This window comes from Pongo pygmaeus, chromosome 23 (assembly GCF_028885625.2).
Source record: "Pongo pygmaeus isolate AG05252 chromosome 23, NHGRI_mPonPyg2-v2.0_pri, whole genome shotgun sequence".
Lineage (NCBI taxonomy): Eukaryota > Metazoa > Chordata > Mammalia > Primates > Hominidae > Pongo > Pongo pygmaeus.
This window is the reverse complement of record NC_085931.1, coordinates 49843711-49870321: the sequence shown is the minus strand read 5'-3', so window position 1 is coordinate 49870321 and position 26611 is coordinate 49843711. Positions and strand designations below refer to the sequence as shown.

General features: G+C 39.8%; 1 long non-coding RNA gene across 1 annotated transcript in view; it reads right to left on the bottom strand.

Moving 5' to 3' along the window:
* LOC134739248 (uncharacterized) overlaps nt 1-24018 on the bottom strand; it is a 39212-nt gene extending 15194 nt beyond the window's left edge. Inside the window, exons 1-2 of the long non-coding RNA XR_010125860.1 lie at nt 23900-24018; nt 23512-23684 (exon numbers count right to left, since the gene is read on the bottom strand). This is a non-coding gene — a long non-coding RNA (uncharacterized LOC134739248). The remainder of the gene's footprint in view (nt 1-23511; nt 23685-23899) is intronic.
* Between the last annotated feature and the right edge of the window lie 2593 nt (nt 24019-26611).

Genomic DNA, 26611 nt, shown 5'->3' with positions numbered 1-26611 from the left:
GACCTAGGATTCGGCAAGCATTTCTTTTTTTTGTTTGTTTTCTTTTCTTTTTTTTTTTTTTTTTTGAGGTGGAGTCTCACTCTGTCGCCCAGGCTGAGTGCAGTGGTGCAATCTCAGCTCACTGCAACCTCCACTTCCCCGGTTCAAGTGATTCTCCCACCTCTGTCTCCCAAGTACCTGGGATTACAGGCACCTGCCACCACGCCCGGCTAATTTTTGTATTTTTAGTAGAGAAGGGGTTTCACCATGTTGGCCAGGCTAGTCTCGACCTCCTGGCCTCAAGTGATCCACCTGCCTTGGCCTCCCAAAGTGCCGGGATTACAGGCGTGAACCACCATGCCCGGCCTTGGCAATTGTTTCTTAACTATGACACCAAAAGCACGTACAATCAAAGAAAAATAGATTAAAGAGGCTTCATCAAAATTCAAAACTTTTGTGTGTCAAAGGACACTGTTAAGAAAGTGAAAAGACAACCCAGAGAATGAGAGAAAATATTTGCAAATCATGTACCTGAGAAGGGTCCAGTATCCAGAATATGTAAAGAACTCTTACAACTCAACAACAAAAAGATAACCTAATTTAAAAATGGGCAAAGGACTCAATAAGACATTTCTCCAAACAAGATATACAAATGGTCAATAAGCACATGAAAGGATGCTCAGCATTAGTCATTAGGGAAATGCAAATCAATATCATAATAAGATACCACTTACACCCATGGGAATGGCCAAAATGATCAAAGACAGATGATAAAAAGTGTTAATGAGGATGTGGAGACACTGGAACCCTCATACATTGCTAGTGGGAATGTAAAATTGTGCAGCCTCTTGGAAAATATTTTGGCAGTTCCTCAAGAAGCAGAATTACCATATGACCCAGCAACTTCACTCCTAGATATATACCCAAGAGAAAGGAAAACATGTCCATACAAAAATCTGTGCATGAATGTTCATAGCAGCATTATTCACAAAAGCCAAAAAGTAGAAAAAAAATCCATCAACTGAGGAACGGATAAACCAAATGTCATACATTCATACAGGAGAATATTATTCAGCCATAAAAAGGAATGAAGGCTGGGCACAGTGGCTCACACCTGTAATTCCAACACTTTGGGAGGCTGAGGTAGGAGGATTTTTTGAGCCCAGGAGTTCAAGACCAGCCTGAGCAATATAGTAAGATCTTGTTTCTACAAAAATAAATAAATAAATAAATAAATAAGTACTGATACAAGGTGATGATCTTGGAAAACATTATGATCAGTAAAAGAAGCCAGACATAAAAGGCCACATTAGGCTGGGCGCAATGGCTCACACCTGTAATCCCAGCACTTTGGGAGGCCAAGGCAGGTGGATCACCTGAGGTGAGGAGTTTGAGACCAGCCTGGCCAACATGGTGAAACCCCATCTCTGCTAAAAATACAAAAAATTAGCTGGGTGTAGTGATGGGCACCTGTAATCCCAGCTACTTGGGAGGCTGAGGCAGGAGAATCACTTGAACCTGGAGGCAGAGGTTGCAGTGAGCTAAGATTGCGCCACTGCACTCCAGGCAACAGAGTGAGACTCTGTCTCAAAAAAAAAAAAAAAAAAGCCACATATTAAATGATTCTATTTAATAAATGTCCAGAGTAGGCAAATCCATAGAGACATAAAGTAGATTAGTAGTTACTGAGGGCTGGGGGGACTAGAGAAAATAGGGAATGACTGCTCATGGGTACAGAGTTGGGTTTTTTTGTTTTGTTTTGTTTTATATGTGTGTGTGTGTGTGTGTGTTAAAAATGTTCTAAAGAGGCTGAGCGCAGTGGCTCACACCTGTAATCTTAGCACTTTGGGAGGCCAAGGCAGGCAGATCACTTGAGGTCAGGAGTTTGAGACCAGCCCGGGCAACATGGTGAAACCCCATCTCTAAGAAAAATACAAAAATTAGCCAGGCATGGTGGCACACACCGTCTCAGCTACTTGGGAGGCTGAGGTAGGAGGATTGCTTGAGCCTGGGAGGCAGAGGTTGCAGTGAGTTGAGATCACATCACTGCACTCCAACCTGGGCAACAGAGGGAGACTCTATCTCAAAACAAAAAATGTCCTAAAGTTATTTATGATGATGGTTGTACCCTGTGAATATACTTAAAATCATTTAATTTTACCACTTAAAAGAGTGAGTTTTATGGTATGTGAATTCTATCTTGTACCCCAATTTCTTAAGTAGGAAAAAGTATCATCAACAGAAGACCCCCTCCACTCACAGTCAGACCATGATGGAAGGTGGTGGGGAGGGAGAGAGGGAAGGAGAGGGTGAGGGAGGGAGGACAGAATGGGGTGAAGGATGGTAAGCACAGAATAGTGCCATGATTGAGGTTAGGATGCTTAGCATTATGGGAAGAGTTAGAAAAGCGTAAGAAGTTAGCCTAGCCCTGGTGATCAGCAACTAGAAAGAAGGTAATTTCTTTTTTCAGTCTACCAGCTGATCCATTACATGGGGTTATGACAAGGTCTGTTGAGGCAGACACCCACTGAGATTACAGAAACTAGTAAGGAGTGAAAATAGTTTACTTGAAATGTTCTCCTGAAGAACAGTTTAGAGAAGGCACTACTGTAACTGGCTCAAGTCCGGCTACTCGCTGCTCACAAGTCAAAGCATAAGAAGCAATGTGTGGCGAAAGGAAAGCAGCTTCTAGTGGTGAAATGCCAGCAGATGGGAGAACGGCCAGGCTAAAGCCCAAAGAAACCATCTTTGCCTTCTGGGCTGAGTGAAGGGGTTTAAGAAGGAAAAAGGTGTGGGGAATATGTGGGACTCATGAAAAGGGGGGTGTAGGTGTGCGTGTCTGGTTCTGATGGTTATCTTGAGTAATCGCTCTACAGAGGTCCACTTGGCGTCATCCTGACTTTGACCCAGTGGTGGTGGGCTAACTGTTCCTAACACCCCCTGAGCGGGAGGATTCTGCAGCTGGGTCTTTCTGCCTGGCTTGTTTCAAAACTGGCCCCTGGAATTTCTAAGCAAGCACATAATCAGATAAGCAAGCGCTGTGCATGGGAGCGCCTGGTGGGAAATGGAGGGGAACAAATAATTTCAAAGTTCTGTCAGTTTTATGATCTCTATTTTAATGGTAATGATGGTCAGTTGTGCCTGAATTCCAAAGGAGGGGGAAGGTGTAGCAAGGTGTGTCCGACCCCCTGCTTTCTGTCATGGACTGAAAGGTTTTTCAGGTTTCTTTGGGATTCCTTTTGGCCAAGATGGGGGAAGGTGGGGGAGGGAAAGGGGGTCCATTCTGTCTATTGGGAGGCTTAGGATTTTTTTTCTGTTTATATTCCGCCTTTTTTGTCTAAGTATGCTAGATGTAGCATCAATGGCCAAGCTTTTATGTTGTCCAATATCGATGCTATCTGCCCCAAGTTCATCACATCCCTCAGTGGAACCCCTTTGGCAAAGGGACTTAAAATCAAAAGACTTATAGCTAATTAAACATTCTAGGCCAGAGGGGAAACCCCCTTTAAGCAATGTAAGAGCCAAAAACCAAAAGCCAAAAGTCAAGGTTCTAAAACTGACTTCTCTATAAATTCAATGCATTGAACTACTGTAATCTTGGCTTGTAGAAATTATCTATACAAAACACAAGAATTTTGTTCGGCCGTTTAGGCATCTGTGTGCTAGTTTCAATTTGGAGGGTCTGAAATAATTTTATCTCTCAAAGTCAGCCCTTAAAATCTCATGCAATTGTCCCTGGGCCTGCAGGGATTGAATAGTTTCAAATTTTGAACGTAAAACAAAACATAAAGAATTAGCAATGTTTTAAACAAAAAGATCATAAGCCCTGCCTAGTTCTGAGGAGGACAGGAAAGGAAGCTCATAGGTCATTAAACATTTAAATTATTTAGTATCAAGGCATAGAACAAATTATATTATTTCAGATAGAGGCAAAATTATTAAATGAATCTCAATGTTTTTCAATACAAACCTATCCCGATGTCTCATGAAAGCAGTTTGCTTTGATTGTCACCCTCACCCAGGTCTAAAGACGAGGCTTTGGCTAACTCGAGTTTGGTGTCAGAGACTGGCAGGAGCCAATGCCTTCTTTATATGAGATATGTGTACCCAGGAGTCAACGCCCTATAACTTAACAACACGAAGATTAGTTAATAGCACCTTTTAGGGCTTTTTTGAGGCTGAAGGTGGTGATACTTGAGTTCATGACCTGACTGGAAGCTGTAAAAAGATTTTACAGCCTTCCAGTGATTAACTTTTATAGCTTTGATAAACCTCAGCAGTAAGTCAGGCTCTTAATTTAGGATTTGATTTGAGGATGTTTGTCAAAGATGTTAAAAAGCTCAAAACTTTTATCAAAACAGAATAATGGTCATTGTAAAATAGTAGTTACTCATTTAAACAAGGAGATAACTAAAAGACTTTAAAGGCAATACAGAAGGATAAATGGACGTAAAAGCCTTAACTCTTTTAAATCTCAGGTTTTTTAAGCAATCAAAAACCTATATAGCTGGGTATGGTGGCTTGTGGCTGTAATCCCAGCATTTTCAGAGGCCGAGGCAGGCAGATCACCTGAGATCAGGAGTTTGAGACCAGCCTGGCCAATATGGTGAAACCCAATCTCTACTAAAAATACAAAATTAACTGGGTGTGGTGGTGCATGCCTGTAATCTCAGCTACTCAGAAGGCTGAGGCAGAATTGCTTGAATCTGGGAGGTGGAAGTTTCAGTGAACACAGATCGTGCCATTGCACTCCAGCCTGGATGGCAAGAGCAAAACTCTGTCTCAAAAACAAACAAACAAACAAAACCTAATAAAGACAGCATAGGGGCCAGGTGCGGTGGCTCACGCCTGTAATCCCAGCACTTTGGGAGGCCGAGGCAGGTGGATCACGAGGTCAGGAGATCAAGACCATCCTGGCTAACACAGCGAAACCCTGTCTCTACTAAAAATACAAAAAATTAGCTGGGTGTAGTGGCGGGCACCTGTAGTCCCAGCTACTTGGGAGGCTAAGGCAAGAGAATGGCGTGAACCCAGGAGGCAGAGCTTGCAGTGAGCCGAGATCGTGCCACTGCACTCCAGCCTGGGCAACAGAGCTGGAGTTGCCCAGCTCTGGAGTTTTTTTCAAAAAAAAAAAAAAAAGACAGCATAGGAATTACCTCCATAAAATGTAGAATCTTGTTTCTTGAGCCAGTTGCCAAAAAGGCAAAGAAAAACTTTCTGCAGTGTGACTGCTTCTCCTTATGGGAAGCCCATTTAGATAACCTGGAAGTCAAACTTGATGAAAAAACGTGCTTTAATTTAATTAGACACAAAAGAGTGTGTTCAAGATCATGAGTATAACAGGGGAATACATGACTCTTAGTAACTGCATGAGAAGTTTCCTGATTAACTGAAAATTTAGACATATCACGAAAACCCAAGACAACAGAATCAAATTATACTGGAGGAAACCACTGCAACCCAAGACAGCAGAATCAAATTATACTGGAGGAAACCACTGCTTTTACAGACTTCTAAGATAAAACATTTCAGCATCTGGCCACAACAGTTAGAACCAGAGGGGAAAAAAAATTACAGGAGCTGATGGACAAAGTTGAAGGAGAGTTATCATCTCAGGCCTTTTCAAAGGGAGAAAAAGCTGAATGCAGTGAGATACAACAAAAGCTGAACTTTTGAGATATTAATCTGAGAAGTTTTCAAAAGAACAGTTTATAGAATTAAAAAGCAAATTTTCTTGTAATTTCATTAAGAGCAAATTAATAGCTTAAGAAAGCCCCATTTTAATATAGGGGACTGTTCTTTAGAAATACTATCATAAATAATTCCTTTTTAATCATAGCTAACTTAACCACAAGACAAAATTCCTTTTATAAGCCTGGCATGGTGGCTCAGGCCTGTAATCCCAGCACTTTGAGAGGTCGAGACAGGCAGATCACCTGAGGTCAAAAGTTTGAGAGCAGCCTGGCCAATATGGTGAAACCCCGACTCTACTGAAAATACAAAAATTAGCTGGGTGTGGTGGCGCACGCCCTTAGTCCCAAATACTTGGGAGGCTGAGGCAGGACAATCATTTGAACCTGGAAGGCAGAGGTTGCAGTGAGCCAAGATCACTCCACTGCACACTAGCCTGGGAGACAGAGCAGACTCCATCTCAAAAAAAAAAAAAAAACCCACAAAATTCGTTTTATAAATTCCCCTTCATGAATATTTTGCAACTTACACAGACCATCTATGACATGCTTGGAATTTCTGACTTGTCTTATACTTCTCTCTTTCCTAAATAATCATTTTTCTTCAGGACAAAAATTTATCATATGAGGCTATATTTTTATACAAAATCATTTTCTTTTCTTTATAACCTTTCTTACCAAAAACACATCTTCATAACCACAACTTTCTTAACATCTCTCTCCTACTTACTGGTCCTTTCTACCTTCTTTTAGAAGTAACTTTTAAATAACCCCCAAATTACATAAAAGTATTGTGTTAGTTTTCAATAACACAACTTACACGTTATATATTAATTAGAATTTTTATTCTTGGTAACCTTAAATTTTAGTAAAAACCTATGAAGCAAGAAATCCTGAACTGTTTGTTAGATATTAGCATTTTGTAGATGAAACAACTATTCCATAATATTATAAACCATTCCATAATATTACATTTTCCCATATTATAACATTATAACATGTTTTCACACATTATTTTTTTCTTAATTGGAAATGACCCAGACATCCAAAAAAGCATCTATTATTTAATTCAAACTAGTGTCAAGATTTTAAATTATACAAGAAGTCCGCTTACAAGCATTTATCTCATTTACATGTACTCAATTTTTTCCATTTTTATCAGTTTATCTAGATTGCTTCTGAAAACTGAGATGTTACACAAATCTAGTCATTATTTAAATTTATTTCAGCCTCAGCAACATGGAGAAACTTCATCTCTACAAAAAAATACAAAAATTGGCTGGTACCACATGGTGGTACACACCCATAGTTCAGCTACTTGGGAGACTGAGGTGGGAGGATCACTTAAGCCTAGGAGGAGGAGGTTGCAGTGAGGCAAGCTTGCACCATTGTACTCCAGCCAGGACAACAGAGCAAGACCCTATCTCAAAAAAAAAAAAAAATAAAGTTATTTATTTATTAACCATTTTAAAAGTCTGAATAGCAGGTGAACACCCAAGAACCTTAAAGGTAAACACATTTTGCCAATAACTCAGAAGATTCAGCTGTTTTAATTAAACCAACAATCTAGTCTTTTTGTCAAAAAAAAATTACACAAATATAATTTTGGTTTTGTTTGGGTTTATAGCCCTATAACCTTTATGTGAAACTCTGACACCTTAACATGTAGACAGAGACAAATATAAAACCATTTGGTTAATAAACTCAGACGAAAATGTATGCTGACAATTCTGAAGACATTTCTATCAATAATTTTAGTTTTATTTACCAAAGATTCATGTGAATTTGAAAAGCATCTGGACTTATTTAATTTATGAGTACTCATTTACTTATAATCCAATTTGGTAGCATGCTAGACACAGTATACAACATAATACATGTATGTACACACAAGCATATCTAAACATGTATACCTACATGCACAAAAATCCAATAGCTTTAACTTTGGAACCCCAGCCATAAGATAGCAGTACAGACTCACCACTTTATAAAAGATATCTGGATCCAAATTATTTTTCTGATGAAATTGGAACCTGTTCACATGGCTAAGGAAAGCTGTTTGCCCCAATTTAAGGAAAGCTGTGAACCAAAATTTGGGTAAGGTAGTTTCTATGGAAGTTTGGTTTTGAAAACCTTTTTACCCTTCTTTTTTCTGAAGTTTCAAGTGAGTTTCTAGTGTTCCCATTTTAGCTAGAACTGGCTGAAATATATAAGAAAAACAAAATATCCAAGTAACGTGGAAACAGTAAGTTTTATCTCAACACCAGTAGCTTAATAACAGCAGATTCAAAGAAGGCAGAAAAGAAAAGAGAAGTAGAGAGCCTTAGAAGACCCTGCTTAACTGTAGAGTTGCAGGTTAACCATTTGACCTCTGAATTTCCCTTACTGTAATTTGCCTATCAGCTTAAAATGTGCACAAAAGTTGGCCATAATATGTAACCAGGTGGAGTCTCAGATTGTCTAGAAAAGAGAGTTGACTTGCTTTCTCCCCCCACAAAGCCTGACATGGATTCAGGAAATACTCTGGAGGTCTCAGAGAGGATGGCAAAATTAGAGGCTAGGATATTGGAAACTTTCTCCCCTGGAGAGAAGAGAAACAGCCCATCTTGATGCTTTCTGACCTAGTCTTGGCGGGTGGGATGGAGACTAGTCCAAAGCACCCTTGGAGAAAGGGGTAACACTAAACAGAGACACAAACACAGACAGATTCCATGCAGACAGAGCACTTCAAACCAATCCCCAAAGAGGGGAGACTGGAGAAAATTCCTGAGATCTTGTGTCAAACCCAGAGGGCACCACAGAGTGACCTGTGTTAGGTGCAGATAGCATGGAGGCTCAGATGGCACCAAGATGACCTATACTAGGTCCAGGTGGCTGGACAGCCCAGATGGCAGAGACAGACAACCCCAGGTGCACTCTGGTTGACTTAGCCAGTCCTGAAGGCCATCAACTTACTGAATGCTGCTTTCCTTACACCATCAGAGCATGATAGCACCTGATGCCATGAAAAGGAGGCAAAAGAAAATACCCCAGACAAAGGCAGTCTCTGCATCTGCTGGGAATTCCCAAGGCCCCAGTCGCAGGGTCCACTGGCCACAAGTAGCTAGCATTTGCAAATGTCCCTGCCCTGCCTGGTACCATGAGTGGGTAAGCCTTGGTCCACTGCCTGGGCAATTGCTCCACTCGCTGGAAACCAGGCCTAAAGGCTGAGCTGCTCAAAACACACACCTCCTCACTCAGGAGCCAAGTTTGTAACCAGCTCAAGTCCAGCTGCTCACTGCTCAGAAGTCAAAGCATGAGAAGCTTGGTATGTGGTGAAAGGAAAGCGGCTTCTATTGGTCAAATGCTAGCAAATGGGACCACGGCTGGGCTCAAGCTTCAAAGGAAACGTCTCTGCCTTCTGGGCTGAGTGAAGGGATTTAAGAAGGAAAAAGGTGTAGAAAACATGTGGGCGTGGTGCAGGAGAATGCAGGCCTGCATGTCTTGTTCTGATAGCTATCTCAAGTAATCACCCATCTGGAGGTCTGGTTTGTGTCATCCTGTCCTCAGCCCAGTGGCGGTGGACTAACTTCCTAACTTCCCTTGAGTGGGAGGATTCAGCAGCTGGGTCTCTCTGCTTGGCTTGTTGCAAAACTGCCCCCTGAAATTTCTAAGCAAGCACATAATCGGATAAGCCAGCACTGTGCACGGGAGCACCTGGTGGGAAAAAGAGAAAGAATTTCAAAATATGTTTCAAGGCTGAAAGCAAGAAAGGAAAAAAAAAGTTTTAAAATGCATTTTGAGGCTGGGATACTTGGTTACACTACTCCTTGGCTGATACTGTAGCTGGGATGATCGGTTTACCTCAGAGATAAAGGAAAGGAGGAGAGAAGTTTGTGGTCTCAGGTCACATGCCACTATTGTGGTCAGGCAATTAAAATAGTAGTGAAGGAAATTAAAGATGCTAAATTTATAAATGCAACTTAAAGATTAAAGTGGTTGTAAATGGAACCAAGCATTAATCAAATCTCTAGCAAGAGTTTGTTCAAATGTGCTCTTCTTAGAATAATACAAAGTGTAAAATGAACTTGAAATCTCAAAAATAACTAGGATTTTGAGTTTATACATTTAATAAAGAGAATATCACATTTAAAAAAATAAAAGGTCTGAAACGACAGCATTTCACTTGTCTATTAAAAGTGGAATATCTGAAAAATCAGAAATTAATCAAAATGAACATTTTTTTCCTCGGGTTAAACTCAGAATATCGCAGCCAAAAATAGAGATAAATTGTTCATATTTCCAATAAAGAATCCTACTCTACTAGATGACACTAAATAGATACTGAAATTTAAGTGTGTCTGTTTAGAAGTAACTCTGACTTCAGATTATTTTACGGATAGAAAACTTTTCCTCAAGGAAAGAGCTTGGTGTATTAAATTTAAAAGATAATCTCAAGATCTCAGGTATGACTCTGTAAAGCATATATAAATTTTGTTGTTTTTCTAAATTTTTTTCAAATTTGAGAGATGGTATGTGTTCTAAATTACAGTTATAGGGAATGTATAATGAAAGCCAACATTTTAAATTTAATCTGAATTTTAAAGCTTAGTAATTTTGTTAGTTTCCGTAAGGTTAAGTGCAATTACTACAAAATACAAAATTGGGAATTGGAGGCATAGCACAGTCTGCTTCCATGCAAAAACCTGAATTTTTGCACTAAAACTAAATAGGCAAAACCTTCTGCAAATGTATTATCATAGGACCACAATTGAAGTGTACTACAATGGAAATGTGATACAATTATAAAGCCTACTGTCTTTTATAAATTGGTTGTAGTGGAAATTATGTAAATCTAGGCCAGGTACAGTGGCTCACATCTGTAATCTCAGCACTTTGGGAGGCTGAGGCAAGACTCCTGCTTGAGTCTGGTAGTTCAAGACCAGCCTAGACAACATGGCAAAACTCCGTCTCTACAAAAAATAAAAATAAAAAAAAATTAGTCGTGTGTGGTGGCACACACGCCTGTAGTCCTAGCTACTCGGGAGGCTGAGCTGGGAGGATGCTTAAACCTGGGAGGCAGAGATTGCAGTGAGCCAAGATCAAGCCACCACCCTCCAGCCTGGGTGACAGAGCGAGACTCTGTCTCAAAAAAATAATAATAATAAATAAGTAAAGAAAGAAAGAAAAGAAAAGAAAATTATGTAAATCTATAAAAAAATTCCACTTGAACTTTTGGGGTAAAGAACCAAAGGCACAATAGCTTCTTGCAATAATTATGTATTATTTTTAGTTTTTTAAATATAATGTGGGCATATTTCATAATATGCTTTGAGAAATTTGAATTTTAAACATGAGTCTGTAGACATTTGGTTTTATCAAAAGCTCCTTAATAAATTAGAAGTTTTACATTAGGATTACCTGCAATTAAAATATAAACACAAACACATATGGAGTGAAGCATGCATTTTCACCCATAAATTAGAAAATTTTAGGGCAAACCTAAATATTTTCACATATTAACCATATGGCACTCCAAAATTTTAAGTAGTCTTTTTAAAATTCCTCTAAGTGGGCCCAATGTGGGTTCATGCCTGTAATCTCAGCACTTTAGGAGGCTGAGGTGGGAGGATCACTTGAGGTCAGAAGTTCGAGACCAGCCTAGCCAACACGGTGAAACATCATCTCTACTAAAAATACAAAAAATAGCCGGGCGTGGTGGTGGGCACCTGTCATCCCAGCTACTTGAGAAGCTGTGGCAAGAGAATCACTTGAACCTGGAAGGCGAAGGTTGCAGTGAGCCGAGATCACACCACTGCACTCCAGCCTGGGTGACAGAGTGAGTCTCCATCTCAAAAAAGAAAATAATAATAATAATAATAATAATAATAATAATAATAATAATCTCTCCCTAAAACCTAGCCTGCAACATGATGAAACCCTGTCTCTACTAAAATACAAAAATTACCTGGGCATGGTGGTGCATGTCTGTAACCCCAGCTACTTGGGAGGCTGAGGCAGGAGAATCGCTTGAACCCTGGAAGCAGAGGTTGCAGTGAGCAGAGATCGCGCCATTGCACTCCAGCCTGGGCAACAAGAGTGAAACTCCATCTCAAAAAACAAATAAATAATTTTAAAATAAAATTCCTGTAAGTGGGCCAGGAGTTCAAGACTAGTCTGGCCAACATGGTGAAATCCCATCTCTACTAAAAATACAAAAAAAATTAGCCAGGTGTGGTGGTGCACACTTGTAATCCCAGCTACTCAGGAGTCTGAGGCACGAGAGTCACTTGAACCTAGGAGGCGGAGGTTGCAGTGAGCCAAGATCGTGCCACTGTGCTCCAGCCTGGGCAACAGAGGGAGATTCTGTCTCAAAAAAAAAAAAAAAATCTAAGTGTGTGTGGAGATGGTTAGGTAAAGATTCAAGACGGTTTTGAACTCAGATAATACTACTTGGGAGAATAATTTGGATTTATAGCCTGAAACCCTGATGTTATCATACAAAATCTGAAATATCAAGTTGATAAAGAAGTGTTATATGTGATTAAAAAGAAAATATGTGTCTCCAAAAACGGAGCAACGCAAGGTGAGGACAAACCAAACCAAAAATCTATACAATGTGAAGAGGAAGGCAGTAAACAGGGTAAAGTAGGATGGAAAGGAGACTTCTGCAAAGACACCTTGTTTTACAGTTTTCACTTTAAAATAAAACAAATTTTACATAAATACAAAATAAAATTAAATCAAAATAGAAAAAAATCCCTAAAAATTGAAAACAAATTTAAACAAGCTAAACTAAAATATATCAAGTTAGTAGCATAGACACATTAAAAAATTATTTCATGCTACTTTAAAACACAGTATTTTAAGTGTACATTCCTAGTGGAAAATATTCTAAAGACAATAAGAACTACATAGAAATGTCAAACTATATTCAGGTTCTTGTTGTTAGTAGTAATTTTGAAATTATTAATTTTGGAATACCTATAGGTATATTATAGGATAAGCCAAATAATACATACATTTGTTCATTAAAAAAACAAAATTTTCAGTTGAGTGCATTGGTGCACACCTATAGACTGGGAGGCTGAGGCAGGAGGATCACTTGAGCCCAGGAGTTCAAGGCTATAGTGTGCCACAATTGTGCCTGTAAACAGCCATTGCACCCTAGCCTGGGCAACATAGAGAGGCCCCATCTCCAAAAACAAAACAAAACAAAAACCAAGATTTTCAGTGAAAGAAAAAAATACATACAAGTATTAAATCAAATATTTTGAGTTAAACTCTTGTAATCATAAATTTGAATTGGAAATATCAGTATGAACTCATAACTCTTTTCTTTTAGAATGACTAATTTCCTAATATGTGCACTGAAAATCCTGGAAGGCATGAAAACACACTAGTAATGATCACTCCTCAGTCCCCAGATTGTGGTCTCTAAATATCATTTTCCCCTAAAGGAACTAACATTTCTTAACAAAACAGCTGGTTCCAGGTCTGGGGCAGGAATTGTAAAAATTGCCTAGAATATGTTGTGTTAGACAAAAAGGAAGCCATCACAGACTGCTGGGATCACGTCAAAGGACACAGAAGTCAACTTGAAGGGTTCTTTGTTGTTTGGGTTTTTTCTTTTTACCAAGATGGGTTGATTTAACAGTAACCAAATAGTGCATGAGGGAAATTTCTTTATAGAAGAATTTCAGCTACTAAATGCAGAAAAATGATAGGGAATCACTATTTTACAATCCCTAATGAAACTATGGATGTAGCCAGTGATCATCAATGAACGATAAATCCATTAAGTGAAAGATGAATAGGGAACTTCATAAGGAAGAGATTAGGCTGATAGCACCTGAAACCATTTATGAAAATTATCATTTAAAAAATGGAGACAACCAGACCTTACATGCTTTATGATGTGATGAAATAGGAAGTAAGAGCATCACTTGTGAATGTTCTTTCCTAAGTAAATAAATCTGAACCTAATTTAGCTAGCTAGACATACATACTGGTTAATAGAAAATACAGGGGATAGAAGAACAAGTTAAAAGGCACCACAAGGAAGCAATCAGCTAAATCCAGAATGTAGGACACGCCACTCCAAAATGACCAGATTTTTAATAAATTAGTGGCATGAAAATAAAACAAGGTTCCCTATAGAATAAAAGAGACAAGGAACAGCAACAAAATGCAATATGTGGCCTTTGTTTGAATCCTGATCTGAAAAAAAACCTGAAACGATGCTTTTGAAACAGAAAAATTTGAATATGAACTGAATATTGAATGACAGTAAGAAACAATGTAATTATTAGACAGTGATTATATAAAAACAAAATGTCTATATGAGTTAAAGATGCATAATGAAGTATTTACAGGTGAAATGACATGATATCTGAGATCTACTTTAAAATAATATAGAAAACAAAAAAAGAAAAATAAGGAAATAGATGAAACAAGATTGGCAAAATATTTATAATTGTTGGAGACATAATTGGTACATGGGTGTTCACTATATATATACATATTATACACTTTTTTTGAGATGAAGTCTCAAATATATATAACATATATAATAATACATAATATATTATATATGTATATATACACACATTTTTTTTTGAGATGAAGTCTCATTCTGTCACCAGGCTGGAGTGCAGTGGTATGATCTCTGCTCACTGCAACCTCTGCCCCCTGGGTTCAAGTGATTCTCCTGCCTCAGCCTCCCGAGTAGCTGGGATTACAGGCACGCGCCACCACACCCAGCTAATTTTTTAAATTTTTAGTAGAGACAGGGTTTCACCATGTTTGCCAGGATGGTCTCCATCTCTGGACCTTGTGATCCACCCACCTTGGCCTTCCAAAGTGCTGAGATTACAGGTGTGAACCACTGCACCTATATCACTATATTGTTTTTTACTAGTGTATATATGTGAAATTTTCCATAATATAAAGTTTGCAAAGGAAGCAAAATAAACGTAAAATTTCCATTACAGGTAAGATAAAATAGAGAAAAGAGATTGGTTAACATTAGAATGTATATGATAGGCCAGATGCAGTCGCTCATGCCTTTAGTCCCAACACTTTGGGAGGCCAAGGCAGGAGGATCACTTGAGCCCAGGAGTTCAAGGCTTCAATGTATATGATAAATTGCAGGGTAGTCACTGAGAGAATAAAAACAGAATATAAAACTTCCAAACCAACAAACTGGAAAAACAGAAATAAGAGAAAAATCTTCATCTATTCAAAACAGCCCAAAAAAGAGCAAGTTATAAACAACAGGAAAAAAAATAAACAAGAAAATAAGATGTAGTCATAAATTCATATACAGGTAATCATAATAAATTTGAATTAATTAAACTTTCCTGTTAAAAGGCAAGGATTTAACGGCATACTGCAAATGTGATGCTCAAAGGGAAATTTATAACAGTAAATGCCTACATCAAAAAAGAGAGATTTCAAATCAATAACCTAATTTTATACCTTAAGGAATTAGAAAAAGAAGAGCAAATTAAACAAAAAGCTAGCAGAAAGAAGGAAATAATAAAAATAAAAGATTAGCATGGAGAAAAATGAGACAGAGAATAGAAAAACAACAGAGAAAATCAACAAAATCAAAAGTTGATATTTGAAAAAAAATCAACAAAATTAACAAAGCTTTAGCTAGACTAAGGAAAAAAGAAAAAATGCCAAGAACTAAAACCACAAATGAAAGCGGGGACACTACTACCAACTTTATGGAAATAAAAAGGATTATGGGAGAATAGTACACCAACAACCAACATATTGGGTAACCTAGATGAAATGTACAAATTCCTAGAAACACACAAATTACCAAAGCTGGTTTGAGAAGAAATTAAAAATCTGAACATAAATCTTACAAGTAAAGAGATTGCACCTGTACTAAAATGCTTCCCAACAACAAAAGTCCAGGATTGGCCGGGCACAGTGGCTCATGCCTGTAATCCCAGCACTTTGGGAGGCCGAGGTGGGCAGATTGCCTGAGGTCAGGAGTTCCAGACCAACCTGGCCAACATAGTGAAGCCCTGTCTCAACTAAAAATACAAAAAATAGCTGGGCATGGTGGTGCACGCTGGCAGTTCCAGCTACTCGGGAGGCTGAGGCAGGAGAATTGCTTGAACCCGGGAGACGGAGGTTGCAGTGAGCCGAGATCTCGCCACTGCACTCCAGCCTGGGAGACAAGAGTGAAACTTCGTCTCCAAAAAAAGAAAAAAAAAAAAAAAAAAAAAGCACATATACATCTTTCAGTATTCAGAGTGGGGGAAAAAACAGAGGGCTTCAAGGCAAAAATAAATAAATAAAATAACTTGAGATAAAGTAAGTCACAACATAATGATCAACAAATATTTTTTGAGTGCCTACTGCATGCCAGGCACTGTTCTAGGCAGTTCCACTATGACAGAGTAATCATATTATCTGGAAGTTATGGCAGTTTTGTGTCTTCTGTCCCAATGTTATACCCTTCTTTCATTTTTCCTGGCCCTCGTCTACTTTAATGTTTAATAGAATGGTGAAAGTAAGTTTCCTTGGCTTGTTACTGATCTTAACATTTTAATATTTACTAAAGTCTTCACTGTGGGGAATTTTTAAAAAAATACATCTTTTATGGCTGAGCGTGGTGGCTCATGCCTGTAATCGCAGCACACTGGGAGGACAAGGCAGGCGGATCACCAGAGGTCAGGAGTTCAAGACCAGCCTGGGCAACATGGTGAAACCCCATCTCTATTAAAAATACAAAAGTTAGCTGGGCGGAGGGGTGCACGCCTGTAATTCCCAGCTACTCGGGAGGTTGAGGCAGGAGAATCGCTTGAACTCAGGAGGCAGAGGTTGCATTGAGCCAAGATTGTGCCACTGCACTCCAGCCTCGGTGACAGAGCGAGACTCCATCTCATAAAATAAACAAATAAATAATAAAAAGACATCCTTTATTAGGTTAAAAGAGTTTCTTTATATTCTTAATTTGTTTAGTTTTTTAATCATAAATAGAGGTTGAATTTTATCAAACACCTGTTCTGCATTTATTGAGATGATCCTATGGTTTTTCTCCTTTTATCTGTTAATGTGAAAAATTACGTTACTTAATTTTCTAATCTGTTCTAGTGTACTCTAATCCAATTTGGTCATGATGTATTATCTTGGATTCAGTTTACTGATATTTTGCTTATGGAAAAGATTGTTCTATATTTTCCTTCCTCAAACAGTCTTTGGTTGGGATAACAAGCAGATTAAGCCAACTTTGTAAAAATTATTAGCAAGTATTGGTAATTTTTCTACTTGCTGGAATAGTTTGTATTTGAAAGTATTCATTCCTTAAATGTTTGGTAAAACCCTTCTGTTTAAAAAAAAAAAAGTCTAGTCCTGCTGTTTCTTTGATATGAAGATTTTTAGTCATCAATTTTTTAAATGGTTAAAACATTGTTTACATTTAAAATGTCTTAAATGTAAAATTTGTGCAATTTGATTTACATTTTCAAAATTATTGGCATAAAGTTGCATCACATTTTTACATTTTTAAAACTGATTCTTCATCGAAGTCATGTTTCCTTTCTTTATTTTTATTTTTATTTAATTTTTTTAAGACGGAGTTTTGCTCTTGTTGCCCTGGCTGGAGTGCAATGGTGCAATCTCGGCTCACTGCAACCTCCGTCTCCCAGGTTCAAGTGATTCTCCTGCCTCAGCCTCCCAAGTACCTGGGATTACAGGCATGCACCACCACGCCCGGCTAATTTTGTATTTTTAGGAGAGACGGGGTTTCTCCATGTTGGTCAGGCTGGTCTTGAACTCTCGACCTCAGGTGATCTGCCTGCCTCAGCCTCCCAAAGTGTTGGGATTACAGGCGTGAGCCACGGCCCCCAGCCAATTTCCTTTCAATTCTGCTATACTTTATGGCTCCCATCTCTATTTCCTAATTAGTCTTGCCAAAGGTTTGCCAGTTTTATTAGTTTTTTCAAAAAAACAAAATTTGGCTTTGTTTGTCATGTCAGTTTTATGATTGCTGTCTGTTTCATTTATTTCTGCTCTTACCTGTAAATTTTCTTTTTTCTGCTGTTTAGGATTTACTCAGCTGTTCTCTTGCTAACTTCTCATGTTAAATGTTTGGCTTATCATTTTCAGCCTTTTTCTCCTATATCATAAGCCTCTCATATGTTCTGATACGTGGAATTTTCATTATTGTTCGCGTCTAAGCATATTCTAAAACCTGTTATGCTTTCTTTTTTTTACCCATGAATTATTTAAAGGTTTTTCCTATTTCTATGCTTTTTTGTTATTTATTTCTTATTGAAGTACATGGTGGTCAGAAAATATTGTTTGTTCAATCCATCCTTTTGGCATTAACAAAAGATTGCTTTTTGGCAAGATAAATGGTCAATTTTCGTAAATGTTCCAGACGTGCTTGAAAATAATGTAATGTCTGCAGTTACTTGGTGAAATGTTCTGGAAATTCCCATTAAGTAAAATTTGTAATTCCACAATTCTCATCTCTCATCTTTTCTATGCCCACTGACTTTTTTTTTTTTTTCTGCTTTCTCCTTCTGAATTACTCAGTGAGGTATGTTAGACAAGACAGAACTATCCAAACTCACAGTAAGAAACCAATCAGTGAAATCTAGAAGGTAGAATATTCTATCGGACAGTAGCTTAATTCCTTCAATTCACGGTATGAAAATAGGGACTGTTCTAAATTAAAAGAGATTTGTGGATGTAAGCAGATTGGGTCCTGAACTCTAACATAGAAAAACCAGGTATAGAGGACATTTGGAGGAAAATTGGTTTGGGCTCTCTAAAGCCTAGGGTGCACCCTTGCCCAGGTCCAAGGACACCCAAATGTCCTCCCTTTGCCGATGGCCAGTGCTTTGGTCCTGCCAGAGGAGGGCTGACATCCCCATCCACCTGTTCCAATGATAATAAAAGTGCCATTTCCTGTGATAACAGATGTCGATCCCCAACACCCAGAAGATGTAAATGCTAGACACTTGAAAATATCATTTTGAGTGACTTACCAGGGGACTTTAAAGGCAGACTGTGTGGCTAGTCTTGCTGGAAAGACACTCTGAAGTCTGTGATGATGGAGTAGCCTCTGCCCCACCCCCAACACCCACTCCATGGCCCCATGGGTCTATCAACTGTACTACACAGCTAACCCCCATGAACAGGGACTATGTCTCATTTCTCTGGGTCTCCCCAGCAGCATGGCTTGTTGGATAAACAAGAATTAGCTGGCCATCGAGCCACCATCTCTGTCTTGGCACAACCTCCGTGTGTTCTGCTTGCAAAATTCTGAGCCCAGGCCCTTTTATCTCCTTTGTCTCCTTTAAGAAAAGGATGCTCAAGCCTGTCACAGAATGAAAAACTTATTACGGGCATGCCCAGCCCAGACAGATGGGAGGGAGGCGGATGCAGAGATTGTTGTGGCCAAACTATTTACTGTGTCTGGACAGGACAATTTCAGGATTTGGAAATTCCCCGGCTGCGGAGAGGCAAAGGCTCTTTTCTCTCACCAGTTACCCGAGCAGCAGCCAGTGAACTGACTTTAATTTAGGATGTGAGGCTATGCTACGCCCTCACAAGGACCTAGCAGAATAAGACCACTGTTCAGGGAGCTGGGTGGCCCCTCGGTTTGCAGAGAATCCATGGCTGGATTTGATGGGTCAAAGTCAGCAGTATATACCCTCCCTAATGTGAGTGATTTTTCTCTAAATTCCACCAACAGTATCCCAAGAAGATAAGTGGGCAAGTGCATGAAGACATGTGTTTAAGGATATTCATTGCAGCCTGTCTGTAATTTCGAAAAACTGAAAACAATACATTTAGATCCATTAACTTATGATTATATACATGAATAATGGCACATCCATACAGTGGGTTACTCTACACTGTTAAAGGGATAACGGAGATCTATACTTCTTTCTTTTTTTTTTTTTTTTTTTGAGATGGAGTCTTGCTCTGTCACTCAGGCTGGAGTGCAGTGGCGTGATCTCGGCTCACTGCAACCTCCACCTCCCGGGTTCAAGCGATTCTCCTGCCTCAGCCTCCTGAGTAGCTGGGACTACAGGCGTGCCCATGCCCAGCTAATTTTTGTATTTTTAATAGAGATGGGGTTTCATCATGTTGGCCAGGCTGGTCTCGAACTCCTGACCTCAGGTGATCCACCCCCTCCTGGGCCTCTCAAAGTGCTGGGGTTACAGGCATGAGCCACTGCCTGGCAAGATCTATATTTCTTGACATGGAGATAGGTGGATACACCTATACACACACCCACATGCCGATCTGATATACACATAGTCATCTGTGTACATATTTGAAAAAAAAAAAAAGATGTCTAGAAGGTCATTCACCACACTGCACCTCAGGTTATCAATGGGTAGTGGGAATTAGAATGACATTTACCTTCTTTGGACTTTATGGAGTGTTTAATTTTTTTTACCATGAGTGTGTATCATTTTTATAATCAAGAGAAACAAAGTGATTCCCATTTTGGGATAAATAAAATTAGCTATTAACATTTTTGAAAAGTTTAAAAAGAATTTGTCAATATGTATAAAATGCTCTGCTCTAAAAATGATATAATTTTAGCACACCTTTTTCCTCACTGCTTCACAGAGGTTTCATTAAAATCAGCTCGAGCTTTCATCTGTGATTTTTTTTTTATTTTTTTATTTTTTATTTTTGAGATGGAGTTTCCTCTTGTTGCCCAAGCTGGAGTACAGTGGCGCGATCTCTGCTCACTGCAACCTCCGCCTCCTAGGTTCAAGCAATTCTGCCTCCGCTTCCCAAGTAGCTGGGATTACAGGTGCATGCCACCATGCCCGGCTAATTTTGTATTTTTTTCGTAGAGACAGAGTTTCACCATGTTGGTCAGGCTCGAACTCCTGACCACCCACCTCGGCCTCCCAAGGTGCTGGGATTATAGATGTGAGCCACCACACCCGGCCTTTTTTTTTTTTTTTTTTTTTTAAGTTATGTTGCTTTCATTTCAGGAGCTCTTTGGTAAAAATTGCACTGCACTGCAAAGGCTGAGAACCAGGTGCTGGAACCAGACAGCCTGGGCTCAGGTCTGGATCTGGATTGTGTTATGCATTAGTTCTGTGATCCTGGATAGGTCCTTTAACTGCCCTTTGACTCGTTTAAATTTGGGATGATACAGGAGTTCGAGGTTACAGTGAGCTAAGATTCCACCAGCATGTGTGACAGAGTAAGACCCTGTCTCAAAAATAAATAAATAAACGTTTAAAAGACTAATTTGGGCTGATAGTAGTACAAAACCTCACAGGGCTACTCTGAGGATTAAATGAGATGATACAGGTAAAGAAAGAACTTAGAACAATGCCTGGCTTAAAGCAAGCACTCAGGCCGGGAGCGGTGGCTCACGCCTGTAATCCCAGCACTTTGGGAGAACGAGGTGGGCGGATCACGAGGTCAGGAGATCAAGACCATCCTGGCTAACACGGTGAAACCCCGTCTCCACTAAAAATACAAAAAATTAGCCGGGTGTGGTGGCAGGTGCCTGTAGTCCCCGCTACTCGGGAGGCTGAGGCAGGAGAATGGCGTGAACCTGGGAGGCGGAGCTTGCAGTGAGCCGAGATCGCGCCACTGCACTCCAGCCTGGGCGACAGAGCAAGACTCCATCTCAAAAAAAAAAAGAAAAGCAAGCACTCAGTAAATGTTTCTACTTTCCTCTTTCTTAAAATTTACAGTCAGCTCCACCATCGATTATTTGGATTGAACAATAGGATATATTTTACTGGCTTCTTCTTTTTTGACATTGTTACTATATGTTGTTTTGTTTTTTTCCCAGTTTTATTGAGAAAACTGGTAGTATAATTGACAAAAAAATGAACATATTGAAGGTATACAACATGATGATTTGACATATGACACACCGATATATGTATACATTGTGAAATGATTATCATAACCAAGCAAATTAACATATCCATCACCTCACATACTTACACGTATGTGTGTGTGTGCTTTAGATTTGACATATAAGTGAGACATACAGTATTTCTTTGTGTGTCTGGCTTATTTCTCTTAGCATTGTGTTCTCTGGGTTCATCCATGTTGTCACAATGGCAAGATTTCCTTTTTTATGGCTGAATAATATTCCAATGTGTATATATTTCCCATTTTCTTTAGCCATTCATCTGTCAGTGGACATTTATGTTGCTCCCATGTCTTGGCTATTGTGAATAATGCTGCAATAAACATAATGGAGGAGATTTCTCTTTAAGATACTGACTTCATTTTATCTGGCTACACATCCAGAAATGGGATTCTTGGATGAAATGGTAGCACTACTTTTAATTGTTTGAGGAAACTTCATACTGTTTCCTATAATGGCTGTACCAATTTATACTCCCACCATCAGTGTCCAGGGTTCCCTTGTTTTCCTCCACATCTTAGCCAACACTTACTATCTCTGTCTTTTTCAAAAGAACCATTCTAACAGGTGTGAGTTGCTAGCTCAGGTGGTGTTGATTTGCAATTGCCTGACGATTAGTGATGCTGAGCACATTTTCATATACTGCTGTGTTCTTTGGAAAAAAAAAATCTATTATTATTTCTTTGCTCATTTTAAAATCAGGTTATTTATTTTTTGGCTATTGACTTGTATGAGTTCCTTATATATTTTGGATGTTAGCCCCTTATCAGATATATGATTTGCAAACATTTTCTCCTATTTCATAAGTTATCTTTTCATTTTATTGATTGTTTGCTCTGCAGAAGCTTTTTAGCTTAATGTAATCCTACTTGTTTATTTTGCTTTTGTTGCCTATGCTTTTGGCGTCCTACACAAAAAATCATTACCAACACCAATGTCAAGGAGCTTTTTCCCTTTGTTTTCTTCTAAGAGTTTTACAGTTTCAGTTCTTACATTTAAGTCTTTAATCAATTTTGAGTTAATTTTTGTGTGTGGTGTATGATACGGGTCCAATTTCATTGTTTTCCATGTGGATATCCAGTTTTCCCAACACATTTATTGAAGAGACTACTCTTCCCCCATTGTGTATTCTTGGCACCTTTGTAAAAGATTAGTTGACAGTATAAGCATAGGTTGATTTCAGGGCTTTCTATTCTGTTTCATTAGTCTATGTGTCTTTTTATACCAGTACCATGCTGCTTTGATTACTGTAGCTTTGTGATGTAGTTTGAAAGCAGGAGTGTGATGCCTTCAGCTTTGTTATTCTTTCTCAAGATTGCTTGGGTATTCAAGGCCTTTTTTGATTCCATGCAAATTTTAGGATTTTTCTTTTATATTTCTGTGAAGAATGCTATTGGATTTTTTTTCTTTTTTCCTGTATATATGTATGTATATATGTATGTATTTATTTATGTTTGCCTGAGGCCTCCACTTAAAGAGGAGCAATTGAAATTTTGATAGAGATTGCATTGAATCTATAGATTGCTTTGGGTAGTATGGACATTTTAACAATATTAATTCAGGCCAGGCATGGTGGCTGATGCCTGTAATCCCAGCACTTTTGGAGGCTGAGACTGGCAGATCACCTGAGGTCAGGAGTTCGAGACCAGCCTGGCCAACATAGTGAAACCCCATCTCTACTAAAAATACAAAAATTAGCCAGGCATGGTGGCGGGCATCTGTAATCCCAGCTACTCAGGAGGCTGAGGCAGGAGAATAGCTTGAACCCTGGAGGTGGAGGTTGCAGCAAGCTGAGATCGGCATAGGCGACAGAGCAAAACTCTGTCAAACAAACAAAAAAAAATGCATGCTGAGTAATGAACCAAAATGACATCACCAGAACGTATTGCTCTCCTGTCCCCTGAATACTCTCCACCACCCTCATTCTCAGTCTTCTAATAGTTGGTTATCTTAAGCGCTTACCTTTTATGCCCATTGAATTGTCAACAAATAGCTGCCAATCTCAGGCCTTTCTGGATGCCTAAAATCCAGCATCATCTATAACATGGATTTTGCTGAAAGAGGAACAGTGTTCACAAACTTCTAGGTGAATATAATCGCACCACTGCACTCCAGCCTGGCAACAGAGTGAGACTCTGTCTCAAAAAAAAAAAAAAAGAAAAAAAAAGGATTGAGTGAATTAACAAATGAAGAACACATAGAATGATGCCCAGTACATAGTAGGCCTTCCATACGTGCCAGCTATTAATACTGTGACATTCCAAGGCCTTTAGACATTTTTATATCTTATGAGGCAAAGAAACAAAAAACCCAATCAGTTCTGTAGAAACTACCTCGTTGATGTAATTACCAGATTTCCATGAACAGAGGGAAGAATTCGGTAGTGATATGACTCAAATCCAAGGTTGTGGCCAAAGGCAGTCCCAAGGGCTCTGAGATGACCCACACAGAAGGTCTTGAGATAAGCATCTATAAATAGGAATCAGAATGGCCCATCAGGGTCACAGAGAAGAATCCTGAATCATTATGCAACATCAAACTGCTGAGTAGAGACCCTCAGAAATGGTTTGAAATGACTGAATTATTCCCGTAGTGAGTAAGTAGTTTTTACTCCCAGGAAGACTTGAATTATGTACAGAAATGTAAAAAGAACAAAATCCTAATTATTTATTTATTTACTTATTTGAGATGGAGTCTCGCTCTGTTGCCGAGACTGGAGTGCAGTGGCTTGATCTCGGCTCACTGCAACCTCCGCCTCCCAGGTTCAAGCGATTCTCTTGCCTCAGCCTCCCAGGTAGCTGGGGTTACAGGCATGCGCCACCACACTCGGCTAATTTTTGTATTTTTAGTAGAGATGGGGTTTCACCATGTTGGCCAGGCTGGTCTCGAACTCCCAACCTCAGGTGATCCACCCACCTTGGCGTCTCAAGTGCTGGGATTACAGGCATGAGCCACCGCGCCTGGCCATCTTTTATATTAAGGTGGTTTTTCTATTTTATATTCTTATAATATTTAAGAGAACTCAGTCTATTAAAATAATAGATTGCCTCATGATTACAATTTTAAATGTGTAACTGAGTAAATGATCTGGACTTGGGATTTGCTCTTTTACACATCGTACTGGAACAGCCAGTCAGACTTCAAGCTCATATTTATATGCTAAATGCATTCAATTTATAAGAATTGCTCCAGCACTTAAGAAGGTTTGTCAGCCAATTATACTTAGGAAGTTAAGCAAATATATTATATGTGATGAATAATGCAATATGAAAAGTTTAAAGGAGTTTAAGTTCATAAATGAGACCAAAATTAATCAGAGCCTTCTTAGAAGTGATTGTTAAATTTGCTAGATCTATAATTAAAATAATAAGTTACTTAAGCTGAAATTAAAAGTGTAAGGACAAACTAGGTTTTTCCTTTTATTTATAACTTTAATAAATTGAATATTAATTTTTAAAACTTAAGAAAACCCCTGGATAATCTTTTCTGCACACAAAATCTGCCTTTCAGGGCATCCAAAAATTCACATTAATGTGCATATGAGGTTGAGGTTATTTGAGACAGTCCTGTTACCTCTTATTTCTGTTCATGTCCTATTCTTGTTCAAGAATAGGACAAGTTCAGGCCGGGCACGGTGGTTCACGCCTGTAATCCCAGCACTTTGGGAGGCCCAGGCAGGCGGATCACGAGGTTATGAAATTGAGACCATCCTGGCTAACACGGTGAAACGCTGTCTCTACTAAAATACAAAAAATTAGCCAGGCGTGGTGGTGTGCACCTGTAGTCCCAGCTACTCGGGAGGCTGAGGCAGGGTAATCGCTTGAACCTGGGAGGCAGAGATTGCAGTGCCAAGATTACTCCACTGCACTCCAGCCTGGCAACAGAGCGACACTCTGTCAAAAAAAAGAATAAAAAAGAATACGACAAGTTCTCAGTAGGCCCCTGGACTAACCACCCAGCACTCTTAAATTCACACAGGAACTGGCTTTTGGTCATAACTCTTCCAATTCTACACACCATTCAGCAGCTGCAGGTCACACAGGACCCTGGGAACACAGAATCCCCAGCCCAAATGGGGTTGAGGTTGCGGCTCACAATGTCGCCCAGAGAGATGTCCTATCTCCACGTGAGAGTCACTGGGGTCCCAACCTGTCCCAGAGTCTGAGGCTGGAGTGCACCAGGGTTCCCCCATGGCTCAGAACATGATTATCAGGATATGGTTCCCTTAGGCGGTGTCCTTATTGGCACCCCCAACAGGTGACGCCCGCCCCGGACAGCCGGACCTCCCAGGTGGATGACAGACCTCCTTGCCTCTCCAGGCGGCAGGGGATACATCACAAATCGGAGTCATACACACAACACTAGAGAAACGGAAGAAAGATGATGCATTTTGGTAGTGACAAAGGTAGAGGCAATCTCCCAGAGCTGGGGACTCCCGAAATTGGGTTGGGTTCTAAACTAACTACATAATCAGACCGATGCGTTCTTCTGTTGGCTGGCTCTGCCTCACCAAGAACTCCACACCCCTGGAAAATCCCTCCCGGGATTGTCTGGGAGGTCCAGGTATGTCCCTGGGCACAGGATCTGGGGTGCTTAGCTGGGCCCAGCACTTTCTCGGGGCTTCTCTGCTGGGTGTGTGCTTTGGAGGCAGAACTCAATGAACCCACTAGAAGGCTTCTTTCTCATTTAACCTCTCGAAGTTTCTCTCCTAAAACAATCCCAGAACTGTCGTGTCACAACAGGAACAGGAACCTCACAGCTGATCTCCTATCAGCAAGCTTTTGATATTGTCAATCCCCCTAAGGGGCCCCCTCAAGACCCCAGGGAAGGGGATGAGGAGGAAAAGGCAAAGGTGAGGGGACGCATAGTGGGGGGTCCTCCTCCTCCTGCCAGAGCGGAAGGCCCCAGGTGACACCAGTCCCCGCTGTGAGCAGGGAATGGCACTGCACCGGGGCTGGAGTGCTGGGGAGGGCAGGCGGTCAGCAGCACGGGTCAATGGCCAGCCTTCTCCGGCCATATTCCAGCCCTCTGCTCCAGGGCAGGAGTCCACACAGCTCAGCAG